A 13,142-nucleotide genomic window follows, 5' to 3' on the forward strand; every position below is an offset into this window, starting at 1 on the left:
ATTTGTGTATAACATGATTGGCATAACCTATGATACTGTTGTAGTTGCTGCAACACCCTTCAAAATTCCTCCTTCACTCAAATTTTGGAGCCTCCTAATGATTGTGTGATCTGTCATTTTGAGTCGCAAAAGTCATGTGTGGTCACGTTTTTCTAAGTGTTCATGTATTCTTCTAAAAAGTTTAATTGTCGAAGCTAATTTATTTCACATGCTTAGCTCATTTTTCCTTCATAGTGCACTCTCCCAAGATAGGCTAAGTGCACTTCTTAAAGACAGTGGTGCACACTTATTTTTGGTAGCATGAGAACAATTCTTATGGATAAGAACAATCCTTGAAGGTAGTGAAAGCACATCTCCTAGAGATAGTGCCAGCACACTCTTTTTTGACAGTTAGTGCTTGCTTCTTGTTTATAGAGGGTGCACACTTTCCCAAGTCAATGTTGTCGAACTTCTTAGTGGTAGTCAACACAGTCTTATCTCCTAGTTTTCCAACATGCGCTGAGCGCACTAACAAACCCCCAACCCTAATTGCATGTGTGCTCTCCCTATATAAAGAGTATAGCTCAAAGCTCATTTCACATTCACCATTCTCTTTGGAGCTCTACGCATTCTTTGAGCACATGGAGCATTCTCTCACTCTTGGTTGCAAGTGTGACATCTTTTGTGTAAGTTTCTCAAATGTCATTTTTGCTTACTTTTGCTTTCACATGTGTCGTTTTTTATTATTTTAGCTCTTGTATGGGTCACTTTAGTTCTTACATCATGTTTTGGTTTCCCAAGAAAGTCAGGTCCATTTTTCGAAAGGTCTCAAATTAATAGTGCATTTTTTATTCACAGTTGACACTTTTGTCACAAATAGTTGTGCCTTAATTGTTGCACTTGGAGATTAGTGTCATTTTGTTTCCATTTTAGTGTATACATGTTGGTATTTAGTAATATGCACGTTCTTGTCATGATTTTAATTGTGTGTGTGCATGTGATCATGTTTAGAACGTATTTGTATGTTCTTGTTCTCTCCCAACTTTCCACAGATCTCACACTTGGTCAATTTCAGGGTCCTTTCTTGTCCTCATATCTTGCACAAATTATGAAGAAATTCAATTTGAAGTAAAGTGATGAGTGCATTGTGCATTTCCAAGCCTCAGTTATGAATTTTTTTTTCTCCTAAACCTGTACCCTGTGCCCATATGGAGGTAAGCTCCTTTCACAAGCACATTTCACATGTCTAGAGCAAGGTCATCCAACCTCTTGTTGCTTGCACCTGTGCTTTGCTCCAAGCCTTGATAGTCCTGCCTTGTGGAGTGCATTGCACACTCCTAGTGGATAGTAAGGTCACCCTTTGGACCTTGAAGTTACAACCTGTGCTCAACCTAGAATCTCCTTCTTAGTTATAGCGCATTACACATCCTTAGTCCTCAAGCCTCTAGCCATTCTCTCAAGACATGTACTCTGCGCCCAATCTTGTCCCTCTCTCTTTCCCTAGTGAAGTGTAGAATTCTAGTGCCTAGACCTTCACCTCTTTTATATTGAACCTGCACCCTATGCCCAAGGAGGCATCTCTCTTAGTCTTCGCACACTATCCCATCGCTGTTGGAATATTGCATGAGCAAACAAGATAGAATAGGTTATTTTGGGACTGATATTGTCTTTCCATGAGTGAATTTCATTTGTAGGTACTATCATCTTAACATGACACATGGTGTTCAAGGAGGTCATGAAGGAGAGGTTTCAAGAAGACACTTGTGGATATGAGACACACATATACAATCATGCAGGAGATAAAATAATTCTAAACTACGACAGATAGATGATAACCCATGATGACTTGGAAGGCTCTAATACTATATCCATACTCTTTGGAGGGTGAAGATGAAGTATTCTAGATCTATCATGGATATTTGAAGATAATATAAGCAAAGAAAAAAACTTGGCATCAACACATGACAATAAATTCTCATGTCACAGTCTCCAAATTGTAGCTTCTTAAAATGTGAAAAAGAGAGTGTTAGTTTGTTCCATGTATTCTCACCACAATTTTGGTGGAATTTAATTTTGTAATTTCAAAAATTAGAAAATGTAAAATGTGTGGAAGCCCAAGGGTCACACATGCAATGCGAAGAGTCACAAGGAAGCTCAAAATTCATATGTGAGCTCAAGAGTCACATGGGAGGCTGAAAGGTCACCTCATTTTTTATAAATATACCCTCATAAATCAAGCAAGGGACTTTTATAAATTTTAGCATCGGTTCTCAATCTTGGCATATGAGAGAAGATCATTATTTTGAGGAGCAAGTGGTGGCTTCATGTTCCACTACTAGGGCTAGTGGTGCATCATTGTAATTATGTATCTTGGGACTTTTACATAATGTTTTGAAGCTCTCATAGTCAGTTCACTTTCATGCATGTATTGTGGATGTTGTAAGACTATTATTTTAATGTTTATTATGTATGTTTATGTTCATATGTATTAAGGAAAATGAACTATTTTTTTGTCTTTAGTACACATGTTGTTGAATGGTGTGTTCTCACTTGCTTTCATAATCAGAGTTACTTTATGAACTATTTTGCAGATTAATTAATGATTCTTTCTATGTATGTGTTGTTGTAGTGGCTACAACCACCCTCCAAATTTTTGCCTTAGCTTCGTTTTGGAGCCTCCCTACCAACCTTCCACAACACCTTGTCTTGCTTCGTTAAGTACACAAGCTTCAGTGTTTTGCTTGCACCAGGACAACCTGTCGATCACAACTTGATGCACTCCCCTCGCAGGTTGTTCACTTGGACTTGGTCCAGTTGTAGGCTGAGCAGCTCCCCCAAGAAATTATTAATTTTTGGAGGGAAACCAACCTTCCCTCCAAAAATTGTACAATCTTGTCTGGCAGCCTGCTCGGCTCCAGAATTGTGCAATCCTGCCAGTCAGCACTCCCAGTGAAAATTACACAATTTTGCCCAGCAGGGCTACTCAGCCCAAAATTTGTGCAAATATGGGCAGTAGTCAGCTACTCTACCTAGATATTGTGTAAATCTAATGGGCAGCTAGCCCAGCTCCTAGCCAGAAATGCACATTTCCTTCAAGAAGTTGAGCTACTGCATGCATGAGCAGTTTGGTTAACCAGTTCCACCCGGGACCAAGGAAACTTTACTTGCATGCATGGCTTGCTTTTTCCCAGAATAACAAAAGGAAACATGTGAAAGGCATCCCATGATTCAGGGAGCTATTTTTATCAACCGAAGGTTACATGAAAAGTTGTTTTAGAAACTTTCCTGCAAGTGTCGCTTTTTCCTATATTTTTGGCATGTGCGTCATGAACTCAAAACTTATTTATTCGATGCATCAGAGCTCATTCTTTCACATCAATCATGGAGCTCTAACATCCCACATCACATCCAGGACTCTTCGACACATTCGACTCATCTATTCATGGGTAAGTGGCCTCAACATGTCTTTTTCAGCATTTCTATCGCTTTTTGTGTTTTCTCTTGCGTGAGTGTTGTTTTCTTGATTTCTTTGAGCACTTGATGTTGTTTACATGTATACTAGCTTGCCCTAGCATTGTTTCAGTTTTCATTGCTATCTCACTGTTGTTGCATGCATGAAACTGTTTTGCACGAACGGTTGCCGATTCGGAGAATCACTTCACCCACATGCATTTTGATCTATTTTTTGAATCTTTCATTTGTGTTTGCATGCACTGTCAATCACTTTTGCTTTCACTTAATGTCGCCATGCATTCAATGTCATATTTGCTTTCAGTTGCCCATTGGTGAGTCGGGCTAACCTTAGCCCAAACTTTGCCTTCACTGAGACAACATTGCACAAATTGGGGAAGGAAGGCTTTGCTTTCCTCTCCATAAATGCACATTTATGCCCAACATTTTCCTCCATGACTATTTTGTGCATTTCGGAGGGACAATGACTGCTAGCCTAGAAAATTGTGCAATGCAGTCCCTGAGCTTGTAGTCACTCCCAGTTGGAATTACGCATTGTGCAATCCCAACATCCAGCAACCAGTCTGGATTGTGTATTGCGTAGATCCAATAGCCATTCTTGCCTACCAGATAGCCCAAACTTCCTTTTGCGCAGTTCTGGTAGCCAGTCACCCAGCCTCCTAGAAGAAATTATGCAATCTTGCCCATCAGTTTCCCAGGTATGTGTTGTGTCATTCCCCGAATTTGCTTTGGTTTTCGCTGACAAATTTCTTTCCATGCATGTTGCTTGTCTCCAAATATTTCAGGTGTTCATCTGCCTCTTAGCAGTACTGGACCAATGGCCTCCAAGAGAGCAGGCTCACAGGACACTGATGGAAATGCAACTGGAGTATCAATTGAGTGAGTGTCCTCTAGTCTACTAATCTATGAAGATACAAATTTGTATCTAGATAAGGACATCAAGCTGAAGTGGGAAGAGGCCAATAAAACATTTGCAGGAACTTTCAAGGAAGGCCTCAAAGACTGTCAAGTGTACGTGAACATTCACAAGTCCAACTTGTACCGGATTGCATGTAGATACCCCGCATTCCCATGCGCGGACATGATACACTGGATCGTTTCTCACACTAATCCCTAGACGATGACCTTGAGTAGTGTCAATGGGACGAAGCTTACGACCTTCTGGGAATGAGATTATGATGAGATGTATCAAATGTTAGAGCCCATGACAATCATGAAGACTCCATTCAGCTTAACCAACAACAGTGCTAACTCTAGAGACATTCTTAAGAACTGGGTAAAGGAGCCGACTCGATTTAGGTTGACACCCAACCAAATCTAAAAGACAAAGATACCGAGGAAGGCATACCAATACTTGGTCATATTTTCTTGTCGACTGTATGGCCAAGCAAGCATGAAACCTTCCCACAGAGTTGGGTGATCGCATTGGACCAAGTGGCTAGAGAAGGAAAACCATGGAACTGGTCTGACATATTGGCTCATCAGCTAAAGGAACATGTAAATAAGGTTCGACAGTCACCTAGAGGTATGCATGCAGATATTTACATGTTCACCTACATCTTAGATGTAGTCTGTGCCTAGCATGATTTCTCGGTTTTGGAGTGGGCATGGTCACCGACGGAGACTACTGTGAACACATATTTAAAGTTGTTTTCCAAATGCAGAGTCAGAGGAGTAATCACACAGCCATCTGATAATTTTTTCACCCCTATGTATGAGATGATATTTGAATAGGATCCACCCTGCATGTCAATGGAAGTAATGGAGGCACTGATAGGCATTGTTGATTGGTATGCCTCACCGTCTGACACCTTCATCTGAATGTTCAACATAGAGAAGCATTTGCATGTTCTACGAAGTTTGGCTTGGACATACTTGTCATGTAGGAAGTAGCATATCAAATCTCGGTAAGATTGACAGCTAGACTGCATCGGAAGAAGAAGGCACCTTGGCCCGTTCTTCCATTGTGGATTGGGTTATATGAGATTCAGAGTATCAAGCAAGCGGATGTCAAAGCAGAACTGATGAAGAAGTACCTATTCGAATTCCGAAGCTACAATCCATATGACCCACATTTCATTGTGAAAGATCACTGCACGAGAGTTTAGTTCAACTGGATCCACGGGGCATGTCATTGGGCCAAGGAGGACCCATGGAGATATTGCTACAGTTTCTCCAGACCCAATGAATCGATCGGCTTTGCTATGGAGTGGTTAGCGAAGAAACATGAAGCAGCATCATGGAGAGCATTAGCAGCAACAACAGTAGTAGTGGCAGCAGAGGCAAGCATACTAGTGCGCGACAAAGGTAAGAGGAAAATTGTCGATTGCATGGAGGAGGAGCAATCTGCAAGATTCAAGCTAATCCATTAGTAGAGAAAAAAACTATGGCTATAGAGGCAAAGAGGCACCAGAGCGACATGTGAATCGAACAAAGGTTGAGGGATAAGAAGAGAATGGAAGAAGCATAGAAGGAGTTGCATGAGTTGAGGGAGAAACTTCGAAAGGAACAAGAGCTGAGCAAACAAGAGAGGGAAGTGCAGTAGTAGTAGATACAACAAGGGGCGCAACATGTGAAAACAAGTGAAGCAACGCCCATACAAGTAGTTGATTCATCAGAATAGATGGTATCAGGCGAACAGGGTGAACCATTGTAGGAGCAAGACTTCGCTCATGAGATAGAACAAGCACTTCAGCAGTTGGATGCAGACATGGAGCAATAGGAGTTGGAATAGGACACCGACCTCATGCCTCACAAAAAAGAGGTCGACTCATCCGCTTCAATGCATCGAGATGATGATCAAGTCTTGAATGACCAAGGAGGCACTGATATCCTTAGTGGTCAGTCGGAAGAAGAGACGCACAACATCTTTTTTGACAAATCCCAACATAGAGTTGTGTAGTCTCGCAGAGTGCCAACTCCAGAGGATCATACGTCTCCTGCACAAGTTGAGGAATGCGTGATCGTGACTGATGTGTGCAAACATCCAACTACCTTGGCCGATGCAACCAGAGTGTATGCCGAAGCCACTAGCTCAAGTGTTCGCTTTCTAATAGCTGAGAATGAGTGAATGGAAAAGGAATTATAAATGGCCAAGCAAGGAGGAGACTTGGTGACATTGTCCGCCCGAGCTGAACTAAAGAAGGAAATACTATATGAATTATTTTCCCTTGACACAGTTATGCTAACATTGTACTCCAAGTTTGGTATTATGCACAAGGCAGTCCTCCATCTCAACGGATGGCAAAAACGATGTGCTAGAAGAGCATGTATCTTGATGAACTTGCATGCTGTTGTTGATGACATGCAAACATGGATGATGAAGTACAAGGGAGCCCCACTTCACTTGCCTAAGATGATGAGGGCCAATGCGGTCGAGCTGAAGGCATGTATCTAGAGTAAAATCTGAAATTATGAAGAGCTCCTGCAGTTCATCACTAGCATATAGGCTTCCCATGCATGGGTATTCAAGAGTATGGATGTTGTGGTGTGCACACATGCGATCCCATCACTTGGGACTCTCACCTAGGTGAAGACAAAGAAACAGGTCTGACTAGAGCTTGACTCGTACTTTTATGAGTTGATGCGCATTGCCACCATCCCAGACTTGCCCATAGGTGTAGACATCATGCACAAGTATGTTGTTGGTATGACCACATTTAAGACAATGATACGCATGCTTTCAGATGAGTTGGACAGATGATCCAAAATGGATCTAACATAGACTTCTAAGTCTAAAAGTCTTCCTCACAGAGGAAAATGAAAGTCAAAGGATGCTCTTTGGAATAGTCTCATTGCGTAGATCTTTTCAATCTGAATCTACTACAATTTGAACGGACCAGAATGGATTTTGGATGAAGGAGTTATTGTAAAGAGAAGATTGCCCATTATCCTTAGAAAGGGAGGCAATTTCTTATAAATGGGACTTAAGGGCTCCTTAAAGAAATCACATCAGAAAGGTTCAAAGGGAGGACTTAACCACAGGTGGAAGGACTTCGTAATTGGTGATCTCCGACATATCGCATCGGGGAAAGACTTACATATGATATTGGAACCCCGGACAGAGCGACTTGCGATGGCGGTGAGTCAAATCGGCGGATCGGCTTTCGGCGATGTATATCGCATCAGAACTGGCTATGGGACATTATTCAGACCTCGGACTGTTGGACATTGCGATATGCGATATGCAATGCGTCGATAGCACGATTGAGATCTCAACCATATAAAGGGCCATTGACATATGTCTGTTGCAATTTCTATATGCGATTGAGGCACGAACCCGATGAGGTTTATAAACGTGACTGCATATAATTTGAAATCTGGATTTGCAGATTTTATTTGTATTTCTATGTATTTGGGTTTCTTGGCCTTACGCCTATGCAATTGCAATATTGTGACCAAAGGCGAACCTGATGGGATTATAAGCGCGATTTCATAATATTTGAAATCCAGATTTTTGGATTTTCAATGTTTTCCTGTGTAAATCCAAATACTTCTATGTATTGGAAATATGGTCATTTTTGGGATTTCATCGAAAGAAAGGTCGTCGATTCCTTTGTGAACTGTCCCTGTTCTTGAATCATTTGTGCCACGTTGTAAGTGGGCATTTTGTAACAATGATGTGTTGTAACAGGAATGCGTTATACGCAGAGAGCCACAGAGCCACAAACCCAGATGGCCAGTCGCAGAGCCACAGAGCTAGAGAGCCAGAGGGCCAGTTGAAGAGATAGAGGAATGATTACACATAGAGAAATGGAGAGGAAGCTGCAGAGTTGGAGGGATGCTTGACAAAATCCAAAGAGCACAATTGAAAGAGGAAGTTTTGGGGTTGCTTGGAGGTCAAGCGAAACCAGAAGCTCATGAAAGCTGAGAAGCCACCAGAGGTTGGGGCGATGGCAAAGGTGTGATTTCCCAGAGAGCTAAGCGCAGCAGAGTTGTAAAGTGCAGAAGGCCAGAGAGCCGTAGATTCACAGAGTGCCACCAGAGGTTGGGAGGACAACGAAAAAGCCACCAGAGGTTGGAGGCTCGACAGAGGCATAGCCACCAGAGGTTGGAGGTAGAGCTTCAGAGCCAAAGAGCTCAAAGTAGAATTCTAATAGCCGAGAGCCAAAGCGAGAGCCAGAGCCTGAGCTAGAGCGAGAGCGAGAGCGAGAGCTAGAGCCAGAGCCAGAGCGAGAGTGAGAGCTAGAGCTAAGAGCCAAAGCCAGAACGAGAGCCAGAGCCAGAGCCGAGAGCGAGAGCGAGAGCGAGAGCCAAGAGTGAGAGTGAGAGTGAGAGCGAGAGCCAGAGTGAGAGCGAGAGCCAGAGTGAGAGTGACAGCCAGAGCGAGAGCCAAGATCTAGAGCCAGAGCCGAGAGCTAGAGCCAGAGCCAAGAGCCAAGAGCCAGAGAGCCAAACGACCAGGAATAAAAATGGTATTCTAAGCCCAATGGTTCAATCGTAACCTATTGGAGTTGAGTGTGGAACTTGTAAAAGAATTCAGCCATAATCCCAAAGAGTCTAATCGAGTTTATTAGAACTCAAGGAGACGTAGCCCAAGAGGTTTGGGTGAACTGCATATTATATTGCTGTTATGTGTGATTGCATATTGTTGCATTGTATTTGTTGTTATATGTTTTATATCAGTTCAAGCAAATAAACTTAAAGCACTTAAGAGTTAAAGTAAAAACACAAGCATACATCTATTTCAAGTTATTTATTCTGTAAATTGTCAATTATAAGCATAGATCTTGGAATATATATATAAGCTTTAGAGTGGAAGAGGTTCTTGTAAGCACGACAAGAAGCCTTTAGGCCCCATTTTAGATCAGGTGGTATTAGATCATCAAGTTAATTAACCCCACCTTGAAAGAAAGTGATATCAGAGTTAAGTTATACCAGAGCAGGTTATATCATGATGCAGGTGATATCAGATCAGGATGCTTGATTGACAGAGCAATCTATATGCTTGTTTGACTTGAAAGGTGTTCAAATAGTCAAATTCTTATGTTTGATTGTTTCTAAACTGACTGTTGTTTGAGTTGCAAAGGTTAAGGGAAAGCTATTGATAAGCTAAGTCTAGGAGAGGACAAGAAGGAAGAAGGTTTGAAGGCATTCTTCTTATCCCAAAGGACCTCAAAGCAATCCTTGAAGCACAAGAGGTTGTTGCAAAAGGTTTCTTGAATAAGCTCTTTATTAATCTTGTTTGAAGTTCTTTTGTTCATTCTGATAATGACAACTTCTACAAGTGAGTCCTCAAATTCTTCTTTCTTCACAAGATTCTTTGATGAAGACATGAAGCAAGACTTGTTCACCATGATGGATATGGTGAGAGAAATGTATGAGGATGGAAGGAAGAGCATCATACTTAGAGAGTAGTTGAATTCCATGAAGGAAGAGAAGCAATTTCTTTCTGAAAAATTACAGGAAATGGAGAGGCAACTTCATATTGCAAATATGAACCTGAAAAGGGTGCATGAGTTGGAGACACAACTCTTTGTTGCCAAAGAAGCCTTGGTCAAGTATCAGCTTGAAGAAGAGGTAAAAAATTCATGTTTGTATTCAAATTCTTCTAAGAATGTTTATGTTGGTTTTTTTTAAAAACATACTAGAGGCATAGGTTCCAAGTTAATGTCCAAGATGGGCCATGAAGGAAAAAGCTTGGGAAAACATGCACAAGGTATTTTTGAGCCAATAATGGTTGAGGAAAGGCCTAAGTATTTGGGTCTTGGCTATGGACAGTCTTATGGAGAAAGTTCCAAAGTTGCCATGAAGACAAATGAAACAGTTCCAAGAAGGAGTTTCATTTCAGGTCTTCTACCTCAAGAGTGTAAAGATTGTATTCATGGGGAATGCAATTGCTTGAAACATGATTTTCAGGATGAAGATGTTCATAAGCATACACTTGAACCAGAGAGTTTTGGAAACTCTGAAACCATTGAAGAGGTTGATGGTGTTCCAAAGGGAGCTACTTCTTCATTCAATTCACCTCCTCATGAAGGTAATAAAGGTGAAAAATAAAGGTATAAATCTGGTTCTAATCATATTCATTTCGATTATGTAAAGCATGGTAAATTTCCGTATAAGAATTGGAAAAGAATTGCATGTTCCTTTTGTGGTTGGGATAACCATAATGTTTCTAGCTATTGGAAGAGGATGGCCACATGTAGGAAACTTTGGAAGGAAAAGAATGAAGAAGCCCAGGTCCCCTGGACAAGGAAAATCTTGTTGTTAAGGAGATGCATGTGTGTTTCACTTACTACCATAAGCAAGGACACATTTCTGAAAGGTGTTGGACTTTGAATCCAACAATGCTCCCATGAAACTTGAAGAAGGCGGAAAGAGAAAATGGCGAGAATGGAAAGGAAGTTTCCATAAATGATGTGTTTTAGGATGATTCACATGTTGATGCTGATGTGCAGACAAAGGTAGGACCTTTGAAATGGATTGGTAAGAAATGGTTAGAGTTCTTATCCAATTAAGGTTGCATGTCTTTTGAAAATGCATCAAATCAATAGAATGAATTTCTTTGTTAATGGAATGCAAGTTGCAGGTTTTTACCAAGAAGGTGAATGGAAAAAGTTGAGTAGGAGACTCACTTTATTGCTGTAACATTATATTCACTTAAGCTTCGAAAGTACAGTGTGCTTAAGCAAAAGTTGAAGGATGAAATGCATGCATGAGAATGATGTGCATGAACACAGGGATGTTGATGATTTCCTTGTATTTGAACATGTATGTGTGATTAACTTCAAGGGTTGATTGCTTTGTTTTTAAACATGCATGTAATGTAATATTGACTTGGAAAAAGTTGATTTGGTCTCCAAGATGGAGATGATGATGAAGTGTTTCATCTTTGAAAAATAACTGTAGAATTCTTTTTCTACTTGCTTGACTTGAAGGGTCAATTGTTTTAAAGGCATGTTTTGTTGGTTTGTTATCTATTCAATCATTTGTATGCAGATGTAAAGACATGGAGGTGTTCACAAGATGTGAAATATGTTTCTTTTGATGAAGCAGGAGTTTATGCCATCCAGTTGTTGTCTATAATCCTGTTGTTGTTAACAATTGTTGTTGACAGTATGTCAAACAGGTACAAATGTAAATATTTGTGAAGAAGATGTAACTTCACATTTGTTTGAGCCACCTTGGATCAATGATCAAGGCATAGAAGTTCAAACTACCTTCTGTAACCTTCTCAGTAGGAGTTTTGCATGAAGTCAAGGAGGAAAACAGTTCTTCCCAGGAGGACAAGCACATTCAGGAAGGAAGTGTTTAAAGGCTTTGGTTCAGACGAACTATGCAAGGCAAGTGTATGAAGGCTGAAAGAAGAGGGTGAGGTACTCTCATTTATTTTTTAGATCAGTATATCAGTATTTTGGAGTCCAAAAGCTTTTTAGTGGGAAGGCATGATCCAAAATGGATTTAACATAGACTTCTAAGTTGAAAAATCTTACTCACAGAGGAAAATGAAAGTCAAACTATGCTCTTGGGAATAGTATCATTGCATAGATATTTTCAATCTGAATCTATTGCAATTTGAATGGACCATAATGGACTCTGAACGAAGGAGTTATTGTAAAAAGAATATTGCCCATTATCCTTAGAAAAGGAGGCAATTTCTTATAAATGGGACTTAAGGGCTCCTTAAAGAAATCACATCGGAAAGGTTCAAAGGGAGGACTTAACCGTAGGCGCAAGGACTTCCCGATTGGCGATCTCCAACATATCGCATCGGGGAAAGACTTACATATGATATCGGAACCCCGGACAGAGCGACTTGTGATGACAGTGAGTCGGCTCGGCGGATCGACAATCGGCGATGTATATTGCATCGGAGTTGGCTATGGGACGTTGTTCAGACCTCGAGCCGTTGGACATTGCGATATGCAATATGTGATGTACTGATAACGCAATCGGCGATCGATGATCCGGATCACAACCATATAAAGGGTTGTTGACATATTCCTGTTGTGATTGTGATATGCGATCAAGGCATGGACCCGATGAAGTTTATAAATGCGACTGCATATAATTTGAAATTCAGATTTGCGGATTTTCTTTGTATTTCTGTGTATTTGGGTTTCTTGGCCTTACGCTTGTGCGACTGCAATATTGTGACCAAAGGCGGTCTCGATGGGATTATAAGTGCGATTTCATAATATTCGAAATCCAGATTTTCGGATTTTCAATGTTTTCCTGTGTAAATCCAAATACTTCTGTGTATTGGAAATATGGTCGTTTTCGAGATTTCATCCGAAGAAAGGCCATCGATTCCTTTGTAAACTATCCCTATTTTTGAATCATTTGTGGCACATTGTAAGCGGGCGTTTTGTAACAATGATGCGTTGTAACAGGAATGCGTTATACACAGAGAGCCACAGAGCCACAAAGCCAGATGGCTAGTCGCAGAGCCATAGAGCTAGAGAGCCAGAGGGCCAGTCGAAGAGACAGAGGAATGATTACACACAAAGAAATGGACAGGAAGCCGCAAAGCTGGAGGGATGCCTCACAAAAGCCAGAGAGCACAATTGAAAGAGGAAGTTTTGGAGTCGCTTGGAGGTCGAGCGAAACCAGAAGCTCGTGAAAGCCGAGAAGCCACCAGAGGTTGGGGCGATGGAAAAGGGGTGATTTCCTAGAGAGCTGAGCGCAGAAGAATTGTAGAGTGTAGAAGGCCAGAGAGCCATAGATTCGCAGAGTGCCATCAGAGGTTG

Source organism: Pinus tabuliformis, chromosome J (assembly GCF_031772625.1).
Source record: "Pinus tabuliformis cultivar Carrire ecotype Pingquan chromosome J, CPIR1, whole genome shotgun sequence".
In the NCBI taxonomy this organism is placed as follows: Eukaryota; Viridiplantae; Streptophyta; class Pinopsida; order Pinales; family Pinaceae; genus Pinus; species Pinus tabuliformis.